The following is a 27,701-nucleotide window of genomic DNA, read 5'->3' as shown; positions in this document are numbered from 1 at the left end:
TTATCAATTGGTTCCTGTTCACCTTGATTTATCAAAAGACGGAACAAAAAATCTTGGGTATTTATGTGGAAGACAGATTTATTCAATCCTATAGACTTTTATGTGTGAGATATATTTGTTTATCAAGTCATCGACTTCGGGTCGTAGAAACTCTTAGTTGTGGGTAAGATCAGCTAAGGGAATCAAGTGTGTAGTATCCTGCTGGGATCAGAGATGTAAGGAGCGCAACTGTACCTTGAATCCGTGTGATATTGATTAGGGTTCAATTACATCCCAGTCCGAAGTTAAGTGGTAGTAGGCTAATGTCTGTAGCGGCTTAATATATTATGGTGTTCATTCCTGACTAGGTTCCGGGGGTTTTCTGCATTTTCGGTTTCGTCGTTAACAAAATTCTGGTGTCTGTATTATTTCTTTTCCGCATTATATTTTTTTATATGATTGAAATATCACAGGTTGTGCATTAAGACCAATCAATTAGAATATCCAACCTTTGGTTGTTGATTTACATTGATTGAAACTTGAACATTGGTCTTTGGTACTGCTCCAGTAATTCCTCTTATATTCAATCGGGCTCGCATATTTCTATTTGCTGATTTCGGATTGAATTAAGAGTTAGAGATATTAAACTCTTTGATATACTTTATTCTAGATTGAGCCTGACCGTCTAGTTGATTCTCTAGAAAATGTATTGGCGTAAGTCCTCTCAAATTACCAAACGAATTATTGGGTGTGGTTGTTAGACCCCGCATTTTCAATTGGTATCAGAGCAGGCAAACACGTTAAAGACCTAATAAGTCTGTCTTTGTAGCGATCTGAGGATGAACGATATTATCTCTGATAAACGCATTGCCAGAAATAAAAGTTTTGTTTTCTTAAAGTATATTAGAGAGAAAGACTTATCAATCTTGAATATAGAATAACCTTATGTTCAAAGGAAATAAACATACATTGATAAGTGTTTCCATGACCACCTTACTGAAGAGTCTGACTCTGAAGTTGAAAGGGATGCATCCAAAGAGGTGAAATGATTCTAAAACTTGTTAGAATCCAGGCTGATAATGTCAACCGGTTGAAACACAAAGTCAATGTCCTTGTTGGTATGATTTGTGAGCGTGACTCTCGTTTAAAGATTCTTCAAGAGGAAAATCTCAAAAAGGATGCTTTGAAAATTGAACATCTCTTAAGTAAATTCTCTTTTAAAGAGTGTTCAAAAGAGTTCGCCATACCAACTGCTTCTGATTTAACTGAAATTACTGGTTTAGAAGCAAAACTGAAAACCCTTTCTGTTGAGAAATATGTGCCTGTATCTTCTTCCAATCAAGGAAATCCCATATCACACAGAAGGAAGAATTTTCTCGACAATGGTGTTAAAACTGTTCTGGCTAATCACTCAGGTGATCAGAAAGTGTGTCTCTTTTGTGATTCAAAAGGGTCGTGTAAACAAAAGAGGAATTCTAGGTTGAATGTCAATTCTATTATTCGTCTTTGGTATCTCAAGGAATATGTCCTAAAACTACGTTTTATCCTAACCTGCAAGTGCACAGGATCTAAAGTAGAAAGTGAATAAGCAGGGGTTTGTCCACAGGGACTTGGAGGGATCTATTGTTGTTTTCCTAAATTTCCTAACTAATTTCCTAAACTAAGTGACAGTGGGAATGAAGGTGTGATTCTAGGGTTAAGATTTCCCTTTCACCTGGCTAGTTCACCTAGGTTAAATCCTTGTCCCTAATGGACAAAAGGGTCTAGTTCAAGCTAGTCTCTTGGCCAGGGCAGTTCAATATGTTTAGTTAACTAACCTTACAGCCTTAGCTAACCCCTAGCATTGGTTGTCTGTTTAAGGCACATCCAATCACAGACTAACTAGGCAGTGGCTTACTAACTAATGTAGCTGATTAACCCCTTAGAGCCACCACTGACCCCTAGCATTAGTGGTCTTCTTACAGCACCACTAATCACAAGTCAGTTGGGCTTTTAGGAATCTAACTAGCCTAAGCTATTTTGAGTTCAACAAAAACTAACCTAATGGCTAACCATCATGGCTTAAAGGTCCTCTCACCCTAGTGGTGTATTTAGAACATAAATAACATTTGAAGATAATAATAGATCGAATTAGGCAGTAATTGAACTTGGAATTGAAAGTGAAACAAAGAACTGAACATAAAAAAAAAACTACACAGTTGGGGAACTGGCTAGTCCAATTCTCCCAATTTTGACACTGGCTAGTCCAGCATAAGTTCTAATCCTCCCACACATCCCCTATTTATACATGCAACATCAAAATATCAAAATCCCCAAAAATTAGGGTTTCACCTAAATCGAAATTAAATCATACCAACTCTCTGAAATTTGATTTTGATTTCGACCCATCCCTCTTGTGCGTCTCCTACGTCTCCTGTTGCTTTCAATTTGCGTCTTTAGCTTAACCTAGTTTACCATTTGTACACGCCTAGGGTTTCATAGAGCCGTGTAAAAATGGAAAAGTAGACAGCTAAGAGAAGGGGTATGTGATGATGGGTGTGGAGCGGTGTACGTGGTGATTATGGTGGTGGTTGAGGAGTTGGTGGCGGACATGGGTGTAGCAGCAGGTGGTGATGATGGAGAAGGTGGTTCTGTTGCAGAGAGGGGGGGGGGGTAGAGAAGAAGTCGATGGAGAAGAAGGAGGGGAGACCGTTGGATGACGAGATACATCAAAACTGATGGCGAAGATCGAGGTTAGGTGTTGTAGTGTTAAGCGGAAGTATCGAGATTTGATGCGCAGGCAAAGAAGCGACCGTAGGATCTAAATGTGATCTAATCTGAAGGCTTGGAATTTAGGTACTATGGTGTTTTGCAGGGACTTCAGATTTTGATGAACGATGAAGAAGCGACCATTGGATGATGAGATGGATCCGATCTAACGGCTGAGAATGGAGGCGGGTATGGATATAGAAAATGGGTTTGGGTAAGGGTTTTGGGCCTTGGGTATGCCAAGCCCATATCTTCTTTAAGAACAATTCTTCCTTCTTGAGCCCATTCCTAACTTTTTGGTCTCGTGCGCACCATTCTTTGCGGCTTCCTTGCGTAATTTCTTCCGGCTTTTCACCACTCTTCAGCTCTTTTCCGCTCCGCAAGTCATCCAGACTTTATTTATTACCTAAAAATATAAAATTAAGTAAGAAAAATATTTATTCTTGAAAACAATGAAAATACAGAATATGGGATAAAATGTAGAATTAATGCACAAAGGATGAGTTAAATGCCAAGAAAAATATATAGAAATATGCACTTTTTAGCACTCATCAAATACCCCCAAACCTGAATTTTACTTGTCCTCAAGTAAAACAAAACTAAGGAAATCCTACCTATACCACTGTCGCTGGTCTCTCGAATGCATTTAGCGTATGCACTAAGCCTTTTAAACCACTAAGTGTCCCTAGTGGACGAGTGAAGTCTCGTGAAGGTTTGCTTAGAACGTACCTACAAAGTTCTAGGTCAAAATATAAGCTCAGATTCCATCAAATGTGACATGTGCAGGATAGTTTAAGCTCACAGCAAAATGGAGATGTCAATCTAGCTATCAAAGGCACAATCCTAGCACTGATAACAAAAAAAGACATGTGATAAGAGTGTAAAGTGTATCTACACATGTGTAAAGAAAGATCGGATGTTATGACTACTAATCACCAAGAGATAGTTTCTCAGGCTAAGAACCAAGGTCGAAATCTAGCTAGCTGTCCGGACTTTACGAGAATTGTGAATGAGTTGGAGGTATTTCACAATTACTCGCGTTGTACATCAATGGCATACACCCTCCTTGCTTATTACAATGAAACAACAAAATGACTATTTACATGACTCTTATTTACATTGACTACTCTCTTTTATTTTTGGAACAAGAGAGAATGGAATTGATAAATACTTGATTTTTTTTTTCTGAATATATACATTTTTTTTTAAACAAGCAAACACTTTTGATACATATACAAAAGGAAACAAAAGATTACATGACACTTTGCAAGAGGTAGCCCTTTTTGATGCACCCAGTTAAATTCGATGGTTGTCTTTCTTAATGTAACCTCCACCTTCTATCCCAACCAACCAAAGAACAAGCTAGTCAAGTTTCGTTCAGTATTCTAAAGTGATTGGCAATCGTGACTTCCTATCAAACACCTTGAAGATCGAGGCTATACATGTATTGGTAGATCGTGCGCGTGCAAGTTTCTTATCACTATGTGAATTGTGCTAGAATCAGGGTGCCTAAATATCTAGACTAAGACTCCTAATAATTATATATTTGCACAAGAGTCAACATTTCAAGGTAAATGAGCTCCATTTTTATGATTTTTTTAATTTTTAATTTTTTTTGGAATTTTTTTAAATTTTTTTTCAAAAAGAGGGAGTTCTGTTTTCAGTTATAACATGTTATCGTGGTATCTACTCTATACCCCCAAACCTAAACTAAACATTGTCCTCAATGTTTCTAATGATAAACATATTCATAACTTGGACAAATCAGAAGAACATGTTGAGTTTTGAGAGAAAGGAAAGAGATTACCCGATTTGACGAAAGAAAGAACCGAACTCCATTGTTCATGGTTAGAATCCAACATATTTCAGCCGCGATCACCATGGAGTAGCAAAATATAAAGAAAACATAAAATTTCACTAAAAACTACGTACCAGATTATATACAAAAAATTCACTATATACATAAAGTCTAAAGAGTTGAGGATCAACCCAAAAGACAAAGTGTTGAAACATAGACAGTTTCAAAACACTAAAATTGGACTGAAATGAGAGTGAGAGTGAAAAACCGAATGAATCACCCCTAAACCTAAATTGTTCAACAGGTTTACTTTTAAGCACAAAATCTTTTAATTTTAGGGGTTCAGGATTCAAAAGGTCTAACTCATAATGGACTGTTTTCGGGATGGGCAAAGAAATGCATTCCAACTGTGGCTCTTTAAAAGTGTTATATTTTGAAGCAAAATAGTCCAAGAGGACTTGGGAGGCACACAGTTCCAATCCTAGATTGAGAGTTTTCAGAAAAGTTGGTTTAAATTTTTTGTTGCAAACCAAATCTAGGTTGGGTGGAATAATCTCAATTTGAGATTTAGGTAAGAAAGTGGGTACATCTAAATTATTTTCATGGGTAAGATCAATAGTACCAACACATACTTTCCCTAAATCAGAAACAGGTAAAACATGCTCACATTCATCGAACAAAACATCAATACCTAAATCAGTATCATGATTGTTCGAAGTACTCAAATCATCACCGGAAGAAATAACATTTTGTGACTTAGGCAAGGAATCAGACACATCAAATTCGTCCTCATGCATAATAAAATTAGTGTCTACAGAAGATTCAACTATTCCTATGTCATGTTCATCTTCACAGAAGAATTGTACAAGCCCCATATTAGAATCAAAATCATATGAATTACGATGAGTATCAGAAGAAACAACATTCATGAAGGTTGAGGCTGAGAAGCCATATGTTATTGAACCAAAAGGTTCCACAATATTTTCAGCAAAAACATGTTCTTCTAACATATCATTATCATCATAATCATCATCATGGTAACATGCATATTGGTCCTCATTAAAAGTGGTGGTGTCCTTAGTCGATTCATGTTCCTCTAAATCAGGTTCATATTCAATATCATTTAGATGAATGGGACTGGACACTTTATTAGGGACAACATGCATTTCCTCATGAATTTCCTCCTTTTGTAGTTGAAGCAAAATCTGATCTAACTTCGCCTGAATGCGTGACATAGTTCTATCAGAATTTTGCTCACCGAGTCTGAGAGTTTCTACGGTGGAGTCTAAATTCATGGGAGTACAAAATTATTCATGTTCAAATTGTGGTGAATGGTACATGTGTGCATGGTCATTAGGGTTTACAAAATATTGATCGCAACCTTCGAAAGGTTGATTATGGTCCCAATGACTACCAGCCTCACAATTTGTGGGCATTTCATAATTTGGATTTTCATGGTATCCCCTAGATTTCCTAAATTCATGCAAAACATAGCAATAATCATCAGGGTGGTCTAAACCACCACAAAAGGTACAAACATGCATATTAGGTTGGCTAGGTTGATACATGGGTGAATAGTTATACGGGTTTGCATATTGAGGCTCATGACCTTGAAAAGGTCCATAATTATAATCCCTATAACTATTGACATCATGGTCTATGGGAGGCTCATAAGGTGAATCTTGCCCGTAAGCATCTCTAATAGATTTATTCCCAGAGGCAGACCAAAATCCAGACATGTCTTTGTTTTATGAAATAATCACACAAATCACAAAAAAGTAAGGCCAGAAAAAAGCAAGCCCATAAATTTTTTTTTTTTTAGGCAGTAATTTAGTTAAGTTTGGTTCACAAAAGAGGCAAGCCCAAAATCCAAAAAGTTAAGTTTAGAGCAAGCCCACTATTAAGAAACTACAAGCCTAACAAACAACTAAATTACAAGCCCAAATAAAGAAAGAAATAAAAATAAAACTAATTATTACAAACCCAAAAAAAAAAAAAAAAAAAAAAAAACTAAAAAAATTATTACAATCCCAAATAAATAAAAGAAATAAAATTAAAATAATTATTACATGCCCAAAAAGATAATTACAATTACAAGCCCAAAAGAGAATAACAATACAAGCCCAAAAAAAATTACAAGCCCAAAAAATTTGGGTTTGGGTTTAGGCTTACCTTTTTGGAGGGAAGCCAGTTGGGCTTTTATCCCTATTCTTAAGTTGCACAAGCCCAGTTGGGCTTTGGATCTTCCTAAACTTTTGTTGGGGAGGCCCAGTTGGGCTTTGGCTTTCCTTTGGCTTTACAACAGAAGCCCAGTTGGGTCAACCCAACAGCACCAGGCAGCTTGGAGAAGGCAGCACCAGCAGTGTTTTGTTTAACTCAAGCCCACAGAACTGACTGTGTAGCAACTTCAACAGCTGCAGTTTTTGGTTCTCAGTGCTGCTAGCAACAGATTCTCAAGTCCATTAACAGTTCCTCAAGTACCTGCAACAGATAGAGTTAATTAGTTCTTGCAACAACTCAAAATTGGATCAACAGAGATAGCCAACATAGCACAGAAACAATGGTTCAGTGCACAACAATGGGAATGAACATAGAAATTGCAGAGATTGCAGTTCTTAGGAACCAATTTGAACTGGTGCAAAGTGACTATTGCATAGCCATGAAGAACAAGATTCAGGTGCAGTGCAGCTACGTTACACTATGATACAATCTGAGTTGTAACTGAGATGCTGCTGTAAGCAAGAAAAGAAATCGAGAACAGGACAAGATGCAGTGATGAAGTGATGAAAAGTATGCAAGTTATGCAGTGAGAGCAATGAACAAGAGGATGACAATAATGCTTATGACAGTTAGGTAACAGTAATGCAAACTAAGCTAAGATGAAGTACAATAAACTAGCAAACTAACAACAATTAATGATAATGCAGTTAAAGCTACAGGCTTACACTAAGTTACACCAAGAATGCAAGATGCAATGATGCTATGAATATGCAGTATATGCAAGAAGATGCACTAGCTAACAATGCAATATATGCAAGATGACAGTGCAAGAAGGGAATGATGGTTATGGACAGCAAGCAAGAATGCAAGAAAAACAAAGAGACAACACAGCGCCGCTACCGAGTCCCCGGCAACGGCGCCAAAAACTTGGTAGCTCAAGGAATAGGTCCTAAAACTACGTTTTATCCTAACCTGCAAGTGCACAGGATCTAAAGTAGAAAGTCAATAAGCAGGGGTTTGTCCACAGGGACTTGGAGGGAGCTATTGTTGTTTTCCTAAATTTCCTAACTAATTTCCTAAACTAAGTGACAGTGGGAATGAAGGTGTGATTCTAGGGTTAAGATTTCCCTTTCACCTGGCTAGTTCACCTAGGTTAAATCCTTGTCCCTAATGGACAAAAGGGTCTAGTTCAAGCTAGTCTCTTGGCCAGGGCAGTTCAATATGTTTAGTTAACTAACCTTACAACCTTAGCTAACCCCTAGCATTGGTTGTCTATTTAAGGCACAGCCAATCACAGACTAACAAGGCAGTGGCTTACTAACTAATGTAGCTGATTAACCCCTTAGAGCCACCACTGACCCCTAGCATTAGTGGTCTTCTTACAGCACCACTAATCACAAGTCAGTTGGGCTTTTAGGAACCTAACTAGCCTAAGCTATTTTGAGTTCAACAAAAACTAACCTAATGGCTAACCATCATGACTTAAGGGTCCTCTCACCCTAGTGGTGGATTTAGAACATAAATAACATTTGAAGATAACAATAGATTGAATTAGGCAGTAATTGAACTTGGAATTGAAAGTGAAACAAAGAACTGAACATAAAAAAAAAAACTACACAGTTGGGGAACTGGCTAGTCCAATTCTCCCAATTTTGATACTGGCTAGTCCAGCATGAGTTCTAATCCTCCCACACATCCCCTATTTATACATGCAACATCAAAATATCAAAATCCCCAAAAATTAGGGTTTCACCTAAATCGAAATTAAATCATACCAACTCTCTGAAATTTGATTTTGATTTCGACCCATCCCTCTTGTGCGTCTCCTACATCTCCTGTTGCTTTCAATTTGCGTCTTTAGCTTAACCTAGTTTACCATTTGTACACGCCTAGGGTTTCATAGAGCCGTGTAAAAATGGAAAAGTAGACAGCTAAGAGAAGGGGTATGTGATGATGGGTGTGGAGCGGTGTACGTGGTGATTATGGGGTGGTTGAGGAGTTGGTGGCGGACATGGGTGTAGCAGCAGGTGGTGATGATGGAGAAGGTGGTTCTGTTGCAGAGGGGGGGGGGGGTAGAGAAGAAGTCGATGGAGAAGAAGGAGGGAGACCGTTGGATGACGAGATACATCAAAACTGACGGCGAAGATCGAGGTTAGGTGTTATAGTGTTAAGCGGAAGTATCGAGATTTGATGCGCAGGCAAAGAAGCGACCGTAGGATCTAAATGTGATCTAATCTGAAGGCTTGGAATTTAGGTACTATGGTGTTTTGCAGGGACTTCAGATTTTGATGAACGATGAAGAAGCGACCATTGGATGATGAGATGGATCCGATCTAACGGCTGAGAATGGAGGCGGGTATGGATATAGAAAATGGGTTTGGGTAAGGGTTTTGGGCCTTGGGTATGCCAAGCCCATATCTTCTTTAAGAACAATTCTTCCTTCTTGAGCCCATTCCTAACTTTTTGGTCTTGTGCGCACCATTCTTTGCGGCTTCCTTGCGTAATTTCTTCCGGCTTTTCACCACTCTTCAGCTCTTTTCCGCTCCGCAAGTCATCCAGACTTTATTTATTACCTAAAAATATAAAATTAAGTAAGAAAAATATTTATTCTTGAAAACAATGAAAATACAGAATATGGGATAAAATGTAGAATTAATGCACAAAGGATGAGTTAAATGCCAAGAAAAATATATAGAAATATGCACTTTTTAGCACTCATCAGTCTTCAACACACCTTAGATTTAATTCTTAAAGGTGTAACTGACATTCGTATGTCTAAACCTATTGGTTTTAGTACTCACCATGTGTACTCCACCAGGAAAGTTAATTCAAGGTGTTCCTCAAATGTTCAAACACATAACAGTCTTCCTAAGCCAAATCGACGAAGAAGAACTCATGGATATTCTTCGATTAAGAAGGGATATTATGTTGTTCATGATGTGAAAAAGGTACCAGAAGAAGGAAGCAATGGAAAAATGGGAGCCAACCTAAAAAGGATAATTGAAGGATATAAAGATATCATCAACAGGCTTACAAGTCCCTCTGTAAATTCTTCAGGTAAGAATCAACACTATGCGTCATACTTTGATGATGGTAAGTTTTATTATAACTTTTCACATCATAATGGTTTTCCTCCAAAGATCGGGAAAAAGAGGCTTAACCATAAGCAACGTTCATTTAATGAGCTCAAGGCTCATACTTGTGATTAATTAATCACAAGGTTGAATTCTCACTCTCAGTAAAAATCCTGACAGAGTGAGATATTTTTCAGGTATACTTGATGACAAAATGTGTTTCTGAATCTCCAGCTATCTTCTTATCGTTCTTAGCTGATTTATCAATTACAAACACTTTTTATTGCATGAACATTTTTTTTTGTTTTTTTTTTCTTCCAAAAAGGGGTGTCAAATTGTTGTGCTCTAAATTTTTCTCTTTTGAGAACAAATTTATTTTAGAGCTGAGTTTTTTACTCATCAAGCAAATATGTGCTATATGTTCTTGGAAACCGTGTGGTATAAGGGTAAGTCTATGAACGTGCATATATACCTTTTCACACAGGTACACACCAAACTTGGAAACCCTAAAATTTGGTTCTTACGTAACCTATAAATACCAAACCTTTTATAGAGTACGCATACTTTTGTTGTGCTCTTTTAAGGATGGGATCTACTCCAAGTTCTTGGGATTTACCAGCCGATTCAATCGATGATTCGGTTTATTTGGAGTTTGTTTTGAAGAAGAAGAGAACCCTTGTTAAGTCTGACGAGCTCGAATCCCGTGCCTCATGTTATTATGCGTTTTCTCATCAAGATCAAGAAAATGCTGAGATGGTCTCTGCTGAAGTAGTTCATGGTTTTCTCACTGATTTTGGGAAGAGTCAACTGAAGCTCGAGAACTCTGTAAAGGATCTTAACCTGTTATGAACTGAGTTGAAAGAGGTTGATTCTTACCTTGTTCTCAAGAAGTCACAAGTTAAGGATCTTCTCAATGAGGATACCTTCTCCGAAGATGCAGTTGATACAGTTAGTCACAAGTTTGAAGGTCTTGGTACCAGTGAAGCTTCCGTACAAGAACTCTAATTATGGATTGTGATCACTCTTTGTTTCTGAGTTTGTTTTGGTTTATATTGTCTAGTAAATATTCTTTTTATGTGTTTAGAAGAATAACTAGGGTTTGGAATAGCCATTATTGTTGAAAAAGCGGGGGTACAACAGCCACACCAATATTTCGCTTAACAATCTGTATGGACTAACTCCAATATACTTTCTAGAGAATCAACTAGACAGTCAGACTCAATCTAGATAACAGTATATCAAAGAGCTATATCTCTCTTTCTCGATTCAATTCTTACTCAAGCAAATAGAAATCTGCGAGTCTAATTGAATACAAGAGAAAACACTTGAAAAATACCAAAGACCAATGTTCAAGTATCAACCAATTTCAACCAACAACCAAAGGTCGGATTTCCAATTGATTGATTCAAACGCACAACCTGTGATATTTCAATTATATAACAAAATATAATGCGGAATAGAAATAACACAGACACCAGAATTTTGTTAACAAGGAAACTGCAAATGCAGAAAACTCCCGGGACCTAGTCCAGATTGAACACACACTGTATTAAGCCGCTACAAACACTAGCCTACTACAAACTAACTTCAGTCTGGACTGTAATTGAACCCCAATCAATCTCACACTTATCCAAGGTACAGTTGCGCTCCTTACGTCTCTGATCCCAGCATGATACTACGCACTTGATTCCCTTAGTTGATCTCACCCATAACTAAGAGTTGCTACGACCCAAAGTCGAAGACTTTAATAAAAAAATCTGTATCACACAGAAAAGTCTACAATAATAGATAAATCCGTCTCTCATAGAAATACCTACGAGTTTTTTTTCGTCTTTTGATAAATCAAGGTGAACAGGAACCAATTGATAACCCGGACTTATATTCCCGAAGAATAACCTAGTATTATCAATCACCTCACAATAATCTTAATCGGCGCGTCGAAAGAAGATATTATGGAATCACAAACGATGCGATGAAGATGTTTGTGACTACTTTTATATCTTGCCTATCGAAGATATCAATCTCAAGCCAATCTTTGCGATTGTACTCGTACAATAGAAACAACAAGATCAGATCACACAACTACGAGAAAGTAGTATCGGTCTGGCTTCAGAATCCCAATGAAGTCTTTAAGTCGTTAACCTGGTTTTAGAGAAGAAACCAAAGGTTAAAGGAGAATCGACTCTAGATTACACAACTAGTATCATAGTAAGGTGTGGGGATTAGGTTTCCCAGTTGCTAGAGTTCTCCCTTATATAATCTTTCAAATCAGGGTTTGCAATCAATGTTAGCTTGGTAACAAAACATTCAATATTCACCATTATATGAAAACCTGATTAGATTCAAGCTAATATATTTCAACCGTTAGATCGAAAACCTAGCTTGTTACACACAAATAAAATGCACGTTTCTAGGTTTGTTAACCATACCCAAACATGTACATTTGTTGGTTAAACAATAGTTAACCAAATGGTTAGCCATATGAGAACTTTCATATCAACCATCTTCTTCTTCACCATAACTAGTTCAAATGACTCAAATGAACTAGTTAGAGATTTGTTCAATTGCAAGGAAATCTTATGTAACTACACAAGACACATTGAAGAAAAAATGATCTGATTCACTCGAATCGGTTCATGAACTTTATATCCACGGTTTGAAATTAGTATTCCTTAGTTTATATAAACATGAGTTCACAAACAATCGTCTTTAGATATAACCAACTGAAGTTCGCGGACTGGGTTCGCGGACTTAAGTTCCCGGAAGGAGTTCTCAAACTCCAGCAGATTTTCTCGGATCAAGAACTTCTGCCAGTTCGCGGACTGAGTTCACAGCTCTTGTTCCGGTTCTCTTGATCAACAAAGTTCGCAAACTTCGGTTCAAGGAATAAGGACTTATACATATATTTGTTTCCACAACAATGCTTATATCCAACAATGGATATATAATCTAGACTTTCATTTCAATCATTGAAACATTCTTAGAGGACGTTATATAGTTGTTCTTCACAAACCATTTTTCGTCAAAGCAATTTTCAAAGTGATTGAAACATAACATGACATAAGTCACTAGGTAAAGATGAACTTTTCCAAAGCGAAAGCTTACCAACACATATTTCGAGAAATAGATAGGCGAAATAAACTCGGCTCGAAATACCAAATATGTATAATCAAAGTCTATATAGCAAAACGACTTTTGTCTCAAGATAGGAGATGGAGTAGATATACTTTTGAGTGATAGATAAGTTCAGGTATCCATATACCTTTTTGTCGATAAAGTTCCACCAGTTCCTTGAGTAGTTCTTCGTCTTGTATGATGATCCACCATGGAGTTCTTGAGCTCAACTACAATTTCTATCCTAGTCCGAGACTTAGCTATAGTAGACTAGAAATCAATACTTATAGTTTTGATCACTAACATTGACAAACATGCTTGAGATAGCAACGCATGCGAGTTCGACCGAGCAATGCTCTAACAATTGTGAGTACACATGGCTATGTCCAACAATTTTCATCTTCAATGTTTTTAGATTTATTTATTTAAATTCTAAGTTATTTGGAAGATGATTTTTGCAATTTCAATCTTTATGATTTTATACATTGCAAATTTTTATGGGATGTGTTGTTTACGTCCGTGAACCTGTGACTGTCCCATACTTGTTCAAAAGTTATCTCTATTATGTCGGTAAGAAAGTATTGATAGAAGATAGAATGAAATTTTGACATTACAAAAGTTCAAGCCTTTTATGTCATTGTTTTGATGGAAGAAAGGATAAAACTTTTGTTTACAAGGATTAAGTTTATTGTATGTCATTGTGCAAATAGTGATGGAAAATATAATGAATCCTTGTCTATTCCGAAGTATTAGTCGATCTCCGATCCACATTTTTGTGCATATACTGTGTTGCTCCATAAGTTTTCTTATGTTTGAGCATGACCAATTGAATTGATCATTCTCTTGTTGTCAGTTTAGTTGTTGCTCCGTAAGTTCTCTTATGACGAGCATGTACAATTGAAATTGATCACTTTCTTGTGGTTAATTTAGTTGTGAAATTCCGATTGAATTAATTATGAGTTTTCTTGTGGTTAATTTAATTTTGCATTTAGATTGGATTAATCATGAATTATTTTGCGAATAATTCAATTGAATACTTTGGACTCAAATTCATGTTTTCATGTGATTTGGTTATGTCCATAGAAATCCTTCTTTTCTTGTGAAAGTAAGGTCGCTTTTGTTGTTCTTTCGGGAATGACATTCTATGGAGAAGAGTTCTTTTTGAACTTGTGCTTAATTGCCAAATCTTTGTGGGGAGTGTGTCTGTGGAATATTATAGAGGTTATCTTGTATCTTTATAAACTCCTTGATGAATGCATTTATCTTCGGCTTTATGATGGCATCTAAATAAGTTGATATGATATTCTCTTTTGGTCATGAAGTATCTCTATGAAAATTTCATGAGGATCCGACTAGTTTTCGTACCTTTGCCAATTTATATTGACAAAAAGGGGGAGAATTAATGTGTAGTGTGATACTACAAATACACATGGTTTACGGATCATTATGTAAGGGGGGTGGTTTTCATGTCGAGATGAAGTATTGACTAAGGGGGAGTGATACATATCACCATAGTTCTTGTCAAAGTTGTGATACAATTGAACTTTGATGTTGTGTGACACCATATAATAATGATTGAGAGCATTTGTTTTCTCATTATTATCACTACAAATCTTCGACAACTATGATGCTGAACTTACAACCTTTAGGATCATGGAGTACTTGGAAGTGACGAAGATTTCGAGTCGCGTTGAAGATGCCAAGAAGATCAAGCATTTGGATGAGAAGCTACAATTTTTATTTATTTTGTAATCCATACGTATTGATAGTTTTGTAATTAAAATTGACAAAGGGGAAGATTGTTAGAGCACTGATCGGTCGAACTTGCATCTGTTGCTATCTCAAGCATGTTTGTCAATGTTAGTGATCAAAACTATAAGTCTTGATTTCTATCCTATTTATAGATATCTCAGACTAGGACATAGTTTGTATAGTTGAGCTTAGACTTCACGGCGTTTATCACTTGAAAACGAAGAACTACTAAGGAGAGATTGTGGAACTTCATCGACAAAAGGTATGTGGAGACTTAAACTCATCTATCACTTGGAAAGTCTATTTATACTTTATCTCCTATATTGAGACATAATTCGTATTACGATATAGTTTTCTATATACACATTTGAGATTTCGAGCTGAGTATATTTCGCATACATATTTCTCGAAATATGTGTTGTAAAGCTTTCGCTTCGACCAAGTTCATCTTATATCATGAGAAAATTTCCGAGTAACATCTTATATGGTTTGTCTGATACAATCATTTGGTGTAAGACTTGGAATGTTTTGATAATGATTATTTCAATATCTTGAAAATTACTTTGATGCTAATAGTGTGTGAAAACGGCTATTGTCATTATAGAAGAATGTTCCAATGATTGAAATAAAGAGTTTAAAATCCTGTAACCATCTTTGGATATAATCATAGTGTGTTCGCACATTAGTGTATAAGTCCAAAATCGGGAGCCTAAAGTATGCATACTTGTGTATATACAAAAAGGTTGTAGGAGACTGGGTAAGTATGCGTACCCGTACGCATACTGGCGGAAGTTCACGTCCGTGAATTTCTGCTGAGTTTGAAAACCAAAACCAAACCCATTCGGTTACCTAAAGTACGCGTACCCGTACGCATACTGGCAGAAAGTTCACGTCCGTGAATTTCTACTGAGTTTCAAAACTAAAACAAACTCAAATCCGGTTACTTAAGTACGCATACTTAAGTGGTTACTTTCTAAAATCGGTTGTACATGAACCTAAAATATTTATCAATAAGGAATGCAATCTTTGCAAATCGTTGCTATAATGTTCATTTATCGATTCAAGTGAATCAAAACGATTTTGCTTCAATTATGTTCTTGTATAAATCCATGAGAATATATAAATTGAACAACTCTTTAGATACTTTCATTTGAGTCATTTGAATTAGTTATAGTTAAGATGAATAAGGTTGATATGAGAGTAATCATATGGATAACCTCGGTTAACTATTTGTAAACCAACATGGTGTACACGTTTGGGTACGGTTACATAAACCTAAATGAGGGTACATTTTATTTGTTTGTAACAAGCTAAGTTCGATATAACATTTGAAAGATATTAGCTTGGTTGAATCAGGTTTTTCATCTAACGGTGAATATTGAATGCTTTGTTACCAAGGTAGCTTGGATTACAAACCCTGATTTGAAAACTACTTAAAGGAGAACTCTAGTAACTGGGAAACATAATCCCCACACCTCTTGTGTGCTACTAGTAGCATAACTAGAGTCGATTCTCCTTTAAACTTAGGTTTCTTCTCGAGACCCTGAAGGTTAACGACTTGAAAAGACTTCATTGGGATCGTGAATTCAAACCCAACTATTCTCTTCGTAGTTGTGTGATCTGATCTTGCTGTTTCTATTGTGATTGAGTGCAATTGTAAAATTGGCTTGAGATTTATATCTCCGATAGGAAAGATAGAAAAGTAATCACAAACGCCTTCGTCTCATCGTTTTTGATTCCATAATAACTTGTTTCGCTAGTCGATTAAGTTTATTATGAGGTGATTGATAATACTAGGTTGTTCTTCGGGAATATAAGTCCATTTTATCAATTGGTTCCTGTTCACCTTGATTTATCAAAAGACGGAACAAAAACTCTTGGGTATTTATGTGGAAGACAGATTTATTCAATCCTATAGACTTTTATGTGTGAGATATATTTGTTTATCAAGTCTTCGACTTCGGGTCGTAGAAACTCTTAGTTGTGGGTAAGATCAGCTAAGGGAATCAAGTGTGTAGTATCCTGCTGGGATCAGAGACGTAAGGAGCGCAACTGTACCTTGAATCCGTGTGAGATTGATTAGGGTTCAACTACATCCCAGTCCGAAGTTAAGTGGTAGTAGGCTAATGTCTGTAGTGGCTTAATATATTATGGTGTTCATTCCGGACTAGGTTCCGGGGGTTTTCTGCATTTTCGGTTTCGTCGTTAACAAAATTCTAGTGTATGTATTATTTCTTTTCCGCATTATATTTTGTTATATGATTGAAATATCACAGGTTGTGCATTAAGATCAATCAATTAGAATATCCAACCTTTGGTTGTTGATTTACATTGATTGAAACTTGAACATTGGTCTTTGGTACTGCTCCAGTAATTCCTATTATATTCAATCGGGCTCGCATATTTCTATTTGCTGATTGCGGATTGAATTAAGAGTTAGAGATATTAAACTCTTTGATATACTTTATTCTAGATTGAGTTTGACTGTCTAGTTGATTTTCTAGAAAATGTATTGGAGTAAGTCTTCTTAGATTTTCAAACGAATTGTTGGGTGTTGTTGTTAGACCCCCGTATTTTCACATGTCGCTAAGGTTACATTGAAATTCTCACAAGAGTTACTGAACTTAAAGATGACAGAGAACGTGATCGGGTTTCTTACTTGTATTGGAGTTAAAGTTGGATTTAACCATGCCAGTGGAAAATGAGGTGCATACTGAATTTGGTATTAGAGTTATGATCCCCTATAGTGGAGACTACCTATTGTTACATTATGTGAGGCACCGACCTTCAATTCTTTGTACGTGTCTAAATATGTGCTTTTAGAGTGTGTGTCATCGTACATTAACTCCGGGAAGAATGGTGAGCTACCCAACCTCCCACCAATAGAGGCACTACTTTGATCTCTTGAGTGTTATTTTGTCAATCATGATGGTGACATCGAATTGCTAATTTACATACCACTTGTAATCTTGTTTGCAGTTAGCACCATCAACTTTATCTCTCTCAACACCAACAGGTCCATAGAAACACCATCATCATCAACAAGAGGAGCATCACAAATTCGAATGAAAGTTGAAGACGTTCAAAGCTTACAAGCAACAATACAAAAATGAGCAGATTTCAGATTCAAGTAAACCAACAAGACAAGGAGCAGAATTCTTACGAGTTAAAGACTTATATACAAGAGCGAAGATTATCAAGATGAGAGTTCAAGAAGTTTATGATATCAAGACATACAAGTTGTGAAGAATCAAGCGGTAAAGTACTTACACCATGACCTTTGTACTTGCATTTTTATTTTATCTTTATTTGTATTTGTATTATTTTCTCAGTCTTTAAAAAAAAATGGGACATGGTCCCTTGTCAAAAAAAAAAATTTAGAAAAGAAAAAGTGAAAAAAAAAAAAAAAAAAAGAGACGAGAAATTTTTTTTAGGTTCATCATTAGTTTAAATATTTTGTTTGTTTTCATTTTGTATTTAAATTATTTATCTTACATGTTACAAAAAAAAAAGAGAAAAAAAAAGATATATATATATATATATTGCATCATATTTTGTTTTGTTTAGTTCATTTTTAGTTTTGTATTCTTTCAATAAAGCCAGTGGAAAAAGAAATATTCATAATGAAGTTTCAAGCAATAAGGAATTAGAAGAAAACTATCACATTGTCAAGATTCTACGAAGTTCAAGAGTTGAAGACCGAAGACGAAGATGAAGACAAGGATTTAAGACCGAAAACGTTTCTATGGATGTTGTGAGAGTGGTGATAACTGCACGTCGAACGGATAACAAGGTAAGTAAGCATATTCCCACCTTCATTAAGTGGTTGATTTCCTTTCTTAGAGATCGTCAGAAAAAATGGTTTTCAAAATGATAAAAGATGTGGGTTTTCAAAACAATTCGGAAGGTTTTTGCCTTCCTACCATTCAAGGTGTCGCATGATTCTCTCTTCACTCCTACCTGGACACATGTGTGACCCATAAAAAGCTATTTATTATTGAGAGCAACTTCATAAAACCCTTTCTGGCGAGGCAGAGTCAAGACTTAGATCACTCTCGAACTTGGATTTCTTTCGATAAGGGATGGTTATTTCTCTCTGAACTTTTAAGGATGATATTGTGTTCATATGTATGTCTAACTTCTTATGACTAGTGTGCAGAATTTCCATGTCTTATTAGCGCGTTGGATGCTATCATTTCGTAAAACTTGTAAGTTGGAAAAGTGGGTTTTGTGGGTATATCTCCAGTAAACCCTCATGAGACTATAACTCATCCACTAGGGACACCTAAGGGTTCAAAGGCTTGTTATACGTGCTACGTGTGGCCGTATCCTCAATGACATGGAGTTGTATGTATTTTTTTAGTTTGATTTGCTCGAGGACTAGCAAAGTCTAAGTGTGGAGGAATTTGATAGGTGTGGATAACACCCTATTTATTATCTATTGTTTATACTTTCTTTGCTGTTTTCTTGTAAATTATGTATTTTACGGGTGTTTTGAGTTTCATATGTGTTTTGGAGTAATTAGAGCCAAAGAAGAAGAAAGTACTCATTTGAAGGGGCTGGTGATACTTGGAGCATAGCCGTGGATAAAGGACAACCATCTAAAGTCCAAGAAGAAATGTTAACTGCAGACATTCAGTTACTTAAGGCACCTCCATTGGGTGGTTCTTCTTTCAGTGGGGCGTCTTAATCTACTTCCTGCCAGTATTAGGTCGAAAGAAGAGGTTTCCAATCCGAGAAGAACAATAAGCTGCTGCCAGTATTTGGCAGCGAGACGCCAAGAGATTCAGATGGATGCAGGAAATGTGGTATGCTTGTGAATTGAAATGTTGCAGGAATGGGTTGAATGTAGTGAAGATTGTACTAGTACTGAGAAGGACTTGGCTTATTTCACTGGGCTTGGATAATGTATGGCGAGACACTTAATTTGGAATCGAACAAAATTGAAAAGAGATATAAAAAGGGTTTGAGAACACCACGAGGAGATTATCTTTACTTTTACTTTTGTTCTAGGGTTTGTGAACATGATAGATTTATTTCTTCTTTGGATGAACTCCATGAACATGAGCTAGTTTTATTTTGGTTAAGAAATAAGTTGGAATTCCAAACATGATTTTTATGCAATGAATTAGTTTTGTCTCCATGCTTTATCGTTTATGATTCACCATTAATATTGTTACATGAGTTGAATGCATGTTTAGTCGAGTTGCGAATCGATTGCGTTTACTTTCATCTTTATTGCTAGATTAGAGTTTATTATACGCAAAAGTGATAAATTTCTGATTGCAAGTAACATAATTGTGAATATTGCTTGTAGTGATACATCCTAATAGTCACAAGTGGATCATAACCTTTTTAAAATCAGATTAATGCTTTTACACGTTCGATTGCTTTGATTTGCCTGATTTCATAGAACTTAACGCATCTAGGGAATTAAACTTGATTAGTGCTTTTACACGTTCGTTTGTTCTCTTATATTGAACTCATACTCGCATCTTTCAATGTGTTTGTTGATGACAAGAGGAAATTAACGGGATATTCTTGCGATCAAGGTATCCTAGGACTTTTGATTAAGTTGAGATTAAAAATCAATTCTAGTTATTATTAAAAAGCATGTTTGTTCATGAAGATGAATCCTTGACCAATATTTCATCTATTTGATTTGATTTGTTTACTTTTCTTTATTTACTTTTTTCCAAGACTTCTCTGTGGGAACGATCCTTTCTTTTCCTTGCTATATTTTTATCTTTTAAGTAGTGAGAAAGTAATTTATTTTTGACGCATATGATAGCGATCACATACTGCCGTAGTGACCAAATTCAGTTTAATTCCCAGACTTGAACTTCTCATCCGATATGCAAACCTAAGTGGTCGGACTTGGTATGGGTTCGCCAGTATATGCAAACGGGTATGTATACTATCGTACACCACCAAACTCAGTTGAATTCCCGGACATGGACTTACGCTGGTACGCATACGGGTATGCATACTAAGTTCCCGGACTTTAACTATCAAACCAGTACGCATACGGGTATGCATACTATGGTTCCCCGACTTTGAATAACTTGCAACAGTTAACATACAAGTACGCATACTGTGTTATATCCAATCAATGGTTAATCGTCATAAACTCCATTTTAATCATTGAAACATTCTTGGAAGACGAGAATAACTGTGTCACACAAACTATTAGCTTCAAAGAAATTTTCAATTGATCAATAGATCAATATGAAACATTCCGAATCTACATCAAATGATTGTCTCACACAAGTCATGTAAGATGTTACCAGGCGATTTTCACATGATCATCTTTTGACTTTCCTCAAGAATAAACATGAACTTGATTTTGAGAAATATGTAAACGAGTTAGACTCAGCTAGAAATATCAAATGTGTATAATATAAAGTCTATATAGTTATACGACTTTTATCTCAATACGAGATAGAATAGAAATAGAATTCTGAGTGATAGATGAGTTCAAGTCTCCACATACCTTTTGTTGATGAAGTTCCACAAGCTCCCCTTAGTAGTTCTTCGTCTTCAATCGATGAATTCCATGAAGTCTAATGCTCAACTACACATTCTATCCTAATCCGAGACATAGCTATAAGTATACTAGAAATTAAGACTTATAGTTTTGGCAACTAAACTTGACAACAAGGTTGAGATAACAATGCTTGCGAGTTCGACCGAGCAGTGCTCTATCAATATCCATATGAGGTATGTAAATTTAACTCATATCCTAAGAAGTTAATTTCTAAGGGAAAAGTTATATCACTACAAAAAAGAACTAGGTCTAAACGACCTATAAATAGGGATGTTGATAATTCTGTGCAGGAACCTTGTGGTGAAAAGATTATTGTTCACCCCCAACACAGTCTAGCTGTGTTGAAAGTGCATTTTATCTCATGTTCCCGTATTATGAAAAGAGACAAGAGTTGTGCACAATCGGGCTCTAGGGTCAGAAACTATTCTACTATCTTTAGGGTTATCTGTGTTGGTTGGAGGTGAACCCTACTTACCCTGTATATAGGTTCTGTAATCCTGCAGTCCTTTTCCTTATTTGAAACTCTTTTCATCAAAAGGTTTGCTTGTAGAGTTGTTTTATTTGTGTTTTTCACAAACCCATATTTCAAAGTTATAGAGACTCCAAAGACAATTTCTTCTGACGGAAAAGATGTCAGTATGATTGTCAAGTCATCTATCATGAAGGAAAAGAGAAATTTCATTCGTCTAATACAGCTTTGAATAGAAATATGAAGAATATGAAGAAACCAATAGCTAATAACTCAAATCTTCAAAAGTCTTTTGTTGTTCTTAAAGAGTTAAAGCTAATCAAGATGGAGATTCAGGAAATAAAAGCCATTGTGCTAAGATTTCTGGAGATTCAAAAGGCCCTGGTGTTAGAGTAGAGCTTGGTTGAACTCACCAAGTGTTGGTATGTCAAGTTTGGTGGTCACATTTTAGTATCAAAACTCATATAGAGTCGCTTGATTAAATACTAGAGTCAACTTCGTTTAGGTTAGACTATAGAAAGTCTAAGAATTTTGAGACGTACAAGTATTACTTCCAAGACCTGAAGAATGCGAAGAAGTAATGAACTAAAACAACGACATCATCCTTCTACTTGAGGTTAGTAATACTGACTTGAACTTGTTTCATTCCTAACGTATCTTTCAAGTCATGCATATTGAAAACATAACTGCGAAGCTGTATATACTGTCTATATATTATACTCTAATGATGTGACATGATCATAATAGTATGATCATAGTATTAATTAAGGAATTAAACTAAGAAGTATAACACTTATATTTTGAACTTCGTAGATATGACATCAACATAATCTTTTATATATTGTTATGATCATGTGTATGGGTTATGGTGAAGATTTCATCCTAAGAAACAATATTTTACATTTGCTTAAAGGAAGTACATTCATAAACTTGTTTTGTGAATCGAATGGGAAATCAATTAGACTTATTGGTTCGGATATTCATTACATATCTTTGGATGACCAATACGTGTGAGTTGGTAAAACTGATCTTAACTCAGGTTATGTATCTTGGTATAACCGATCACAATGCCTAGACTTATGATTTGGTATGACCGGTCCTGGTAATTGGTGTAACCAATCATAAGTAACCACCATGTGATGGCATGATCGATCCTTGTCATTAGTGTGACCGATCCTAGTAATTGGTGTGACCGATCATAAGTGTTGTGTAACCGATCCTTGTTATTGGTGTAACCGATCCTGGTAACTGGTGTGACTGATCACATGTAGGTACCATATTCAGGTATAACCGATCTGAACCCATGTATGTGACTTGGTATAACCAATCACATAGTAGTCTTGGAATACTGGCAAACCAATTCTAAACTTGTTTGGAAGTGTGGTATCACCGATTCCAAGAAAGCAAATCCATGAAAATATGAAATAAGGATTTGCAATGAAAAGATGTCAACATAATTTGAACACGAGCAATAACTCTTATCATTTATTGTTCAAAGATATTCCTTAGTACTCAAAGTGATCATGTGCCAAAATAAATTAAGAATCTTTTAATTAAGGTTTTTTATTTTATATGCTTTAATTACCAACAATTAATGCATATCTCTAGAAAATAAAAATTAGTAATGTGCATTTACTAATTGGAGATTTTCTATTGAGAGATTTCAGAAATATTGGACAAGCATTTATTGGAATTATGAAAACCAAATTTTGCCATTTATTGCATATCTTGAGAATATTTTCGGTTTTGGAAATTCCTTGGTGTCCAAATATCCTTGGTCTATAAATACATAAGTTTGAATTTCTACCAAACTATCCTAAGAGCAAAGCAAACTTCATTTCTTGTTGGAGCCGTCTATTCGGAGAGGAAAGTATCTTAATTATGTGAAATCTCTTACGGCCGCTCGTTTAAATACTTCGGAGGGACCAAGAATCTCTACGAGTACCGTTGGTGAAAAAATAGATAATTGCAGTGTTATTAGTTTTCGATTTTATTTGATTGACTAACGGTTGTTGAAACTTTGACTGCACCTAGTTTGTTTATGCTTGAGAATCTTCTCTTCTGATATAAGATTCACTCAAACCAGATCGAAGTATCGACGAGATCTTTAGAATTGTTGTTAGATCTAGACATCTTGTGATAATCCATTGTTAACAGACTCCATTCTGTTCGTTATTGATCACAAGATATTCAAGTGGTGTTGTGCAGGTTTTGAAGATACAAGAAGATTTGAAAACGAAGAAGATTTCTTATTAATTTTCGTATCTTGTGAATTGTGTGCACAAACCTTGATCCGCTAGGATCCAACTAGAATCAGTTTATCTGATTGATTAGTTGCATGAGATCGATTTTCTCTATATTTCTCTTTGAGATCTATATTCATTGAGTGCGAATTTAAACTTCAGTACTTCGGTTATCGGATAGATTGATCTAACCAGACAAAGGAGTTTATTAGATTAAACGGAAGAGCCTTTGTCAACGAATTATCTATATCTTGTAGCAAGATTGATTAAAGTGGTTACCAAACAGATTCTTCCTTTGTTGTTTGAAATACGATCCAAAGGACTTTCTATTCACGTGCGTGACTCTAGAAGTAGAAGGCGCAGAGATACTGAGGGAACTAAGTAGCTAGGGGTAGTCTGCTTGGTCTCAAATATACGAAGTTGATATTAGATTTTGTGTAGCGGCTTAATTATGAGAGTATTCAAAACTGGACCAGATCCCGGGGTTTTTCTGCATTTGCAGTTTCCTCGTTAACAAAATCTTGTTGTGTCATTTACTTTTCTATTTCGCAATTATTATTTTTATTATTATAATTAAAGGTGTATTACACTTGTACTTTAACTCCGCATTACTTGATAGTGATCCTATAGAGTTTGGTGATTTCCGAACCTATTATCAAGTAACACACTTTGTTGTTGTATTGTCTCGATCTTGTATCCATAGTCATTCACACAAGTTATCTTGTTGTCATATTGTCTTGATCTCGTATCTATAGACGATCACACGAAGTGTGAGATCGGCTCTGTCCATAGACAATCACATTCGGTAGATGACTTATAGGTTGAAATAAAAAGATTGTGGTGTATTTGGGTACCCTCATCTTTTCATATGGTTCGACAACAATCAAGAAGGTTTGTTGAAATTGACTCCTTTCTTCATGAAACTTATGTTCCAATGTCCGCTGACGATAAGGAGCTCGGGGACGATAAAGAATTCTTGAAAAATCTTAATGTCTAGGAAACTTCTTATGAGAATTTATTCTTATGTTTAAGAATAATAACTCGGGTTTGGTATAGCAAATATTGTGATTACACATAGTTATTTCCAACCTTTTTCATCTTGCAATATTTTTAGATTTATTTATTTAAATTCTAAGTTATTTGGAAGATGATCTTGCAGTAATTAATCTTATTGGTTTTATATTTTGCAAATATCTTATGATATATATATGTGTTTACATTCGTGAACTGTGTTGTTATCTCAGATATGCTCAAAAGTTAAGTCTATCATGTCTTTATGCGAATATTAATAAAAGATAAAATGAACTTTTGAGAAATTCCGCGGTATTGATGTTTCCATGATCTACTATTATGTGAAAGTATTGTATTTACTCCGTAAGTTTTCTTATGTTGAGTGTTTTCGGTTAAATTAATCATAAAGGTTCTCTTTTGATTGGTTTACTCGATGATACTTTGGACATTAACAAATCGCGTCCATAAAAAACCTTCTTTTCTCGTAAAAGTAAGGTCGCTCATGTTGTTCTCTTGGGAATGACATCAAATGGTGGAGAGTTCTTAAATGAACTTGAGCTTAACTTTCATATATTTGTGGGGAGAGTGGTTGTGGAATTTGAAGGGTTTAACTTGTATCTTAATAAACTCCTTGATGAATACACTAAGTTTCGATTATGTGAAATCATCGAAATAAAGTTGATATGTTTTCTTTTAGTCATGAAATATATTTTGTGAATTCTTTATGATCCCATAGTTTTCGTACCTTTGCCAATTTATATTGACAAAAGGGGGAGAACTATTTAGTAGTTCACACTATATACATATGGTTGATGGATCATTATGTAAGGGGGAGTGGATTTCATTCTAAGATGGAAGTATTGACTAAGGGGAAGTGATACATATCACCGTAGTATTATTTCAAAGTTGTGATGCAATTGGACTTTGATTCTAGATAATAATATTATGACACTGATTGAGAACTTTCATTTTCATATTGTTATTGCTACGGATCTTCAACAATAATGATGTTGAGTTAAAGACATTCAGAATCGATGGAGAACTTGAAGTAACGAAGATTCAAGGAAGTTAAAGAGCCAAGGAAATTAAGCATGATTGATCCGAAGCTACAAAGTTTATTTATTTTGTAATCCATATGTATTGATAGTTTTGTCACTAAAATTGACAAAGAGGGAGATTGTTAGAGCACTGCTCTGTCGAACTCGCAAGCTTTGCTATCTCAAGATTGTTTGCCAAGTTTAGTTGATCAAAACTATATACATGATTTCTAGTATAATTATAGCCAAGTCTTGGATTATGATAGAAGTCTGTAGTTGAGCCTTATATTTCACGGCGTTCACCAATTGAAGAAGAAGATCTACTGAAGAGCTTGGAGAAACTTCATCAACAAAAGGTATGTGGAGACTAAAACTTATCTATCACTCATAAGCATGTTCTATTATATCTTCTAAAGATACTAATTCGTATAACTATATATACTTTTACATTATACACATTTGAAATTTCGATCCGAGTTTATCTCGTTTATATATTTCTCGAAATACGTGTTGGAAGCTTTTTAGGTTTAGCTAAATTTCATCATCTACTTGACGAGTTTATTTATAGATAATTCATTTGTTGGAAACTAAATATTAAGTCCAGATGATAATGTGAAAATTACCTTGAACATCTTATATGATTTGTGTGAGACAATCATTTGATGTTAACTTGGAAAGTTTCGTATTGATCGATTAATCACTTGAAAATTACTTGAAGCTAGTGATATGTGTAAAATTACCATTGTTGTCTTCTAAGAATGTTTCAATGATTAAATGAGAGTTTTAGAACTACTACCAATGTCTGGATATAACACAGTATGCGTACCTAGTATTCGAACTGTGAATACTAGTTCAGGTTCGAAACTCTTGTTTGTGAACTGTGTTTGCGAACGGGTTTAACTGACAAAGGTCCGGAATCGTGGTTTGCGAACGGCTAAGACTAACTAAGTCCGGAACTGTGGTTCGCTAATCTGTTTTCGAACATAGTGGTTAGGTTCTAAAGTCAGTAAGTATGACAATTTATACTCATGAATTCAGGTTTGTTTGCGAACTAAAGTCCCTAGAACTTTAATGAAATAAAGTATGCGAACTTGTTTTGCAAACTGTGGCATTATGTTCATGAATTGGTTCTTGTATAAGTACTTTGTACAATTACAAACCAAACCAAATATGTTTCAAATAATTCATATATATTTCTATGAGATGATGAACATTTGAACAACTCTCTTGAAACACGTGCAGATTCATTTGATTATCTATCATGATTGATTGATCATCATATTTGATCTAGAATGAATATAGCTAAACTATAAGTTTTCATGTGGCTAACTTCAGTTAACTATTATTGAGCCAATGGTTATACTCGTTTAGGTACATCCATATCTAAATATAATTATATTCCATTTGTGTATCAAGCTAATACCATCTAACGGAAGAGATTGATTGCTTATTTTCTAAGTAGACTTGGCTTGAATCTTAAATCAGGAGTTCATCTAACGGTGAATGTCAATTGCTTTGTTACTAAGTTATCTTAGCTTGATTGTAAGCAACCCTGATTTAAAAGACTATATAAAGGAGAACTCTAGCATATGGGAAACCTAATCCCGACACTCTCGTGTGTCCTAGTTGCAAACTAGAATCGATTCTCCATTAACCTAGGTTTTCCAAAACTATTATTAGGTTAACGACTTGAAGAATTCATTTGGGAT

This window comes from Papaver somniferum, chromosome 5 (assembly GCF_003573695.1).
Source record: "Papaver somniferum cultivar HN1 chromosome 5, ASM357369v1, whole genome shotgun sequence".
Classification (NCBI taxonomy): Eukaryota; Viridiplantae; Streptophyta; class Magnoliopsida; order Ranunculales; family Papaveraceae; genus Papaver; species Papaver somniferum.
This window is presented reverse-complemented; position numbering follows the sequence as displayed.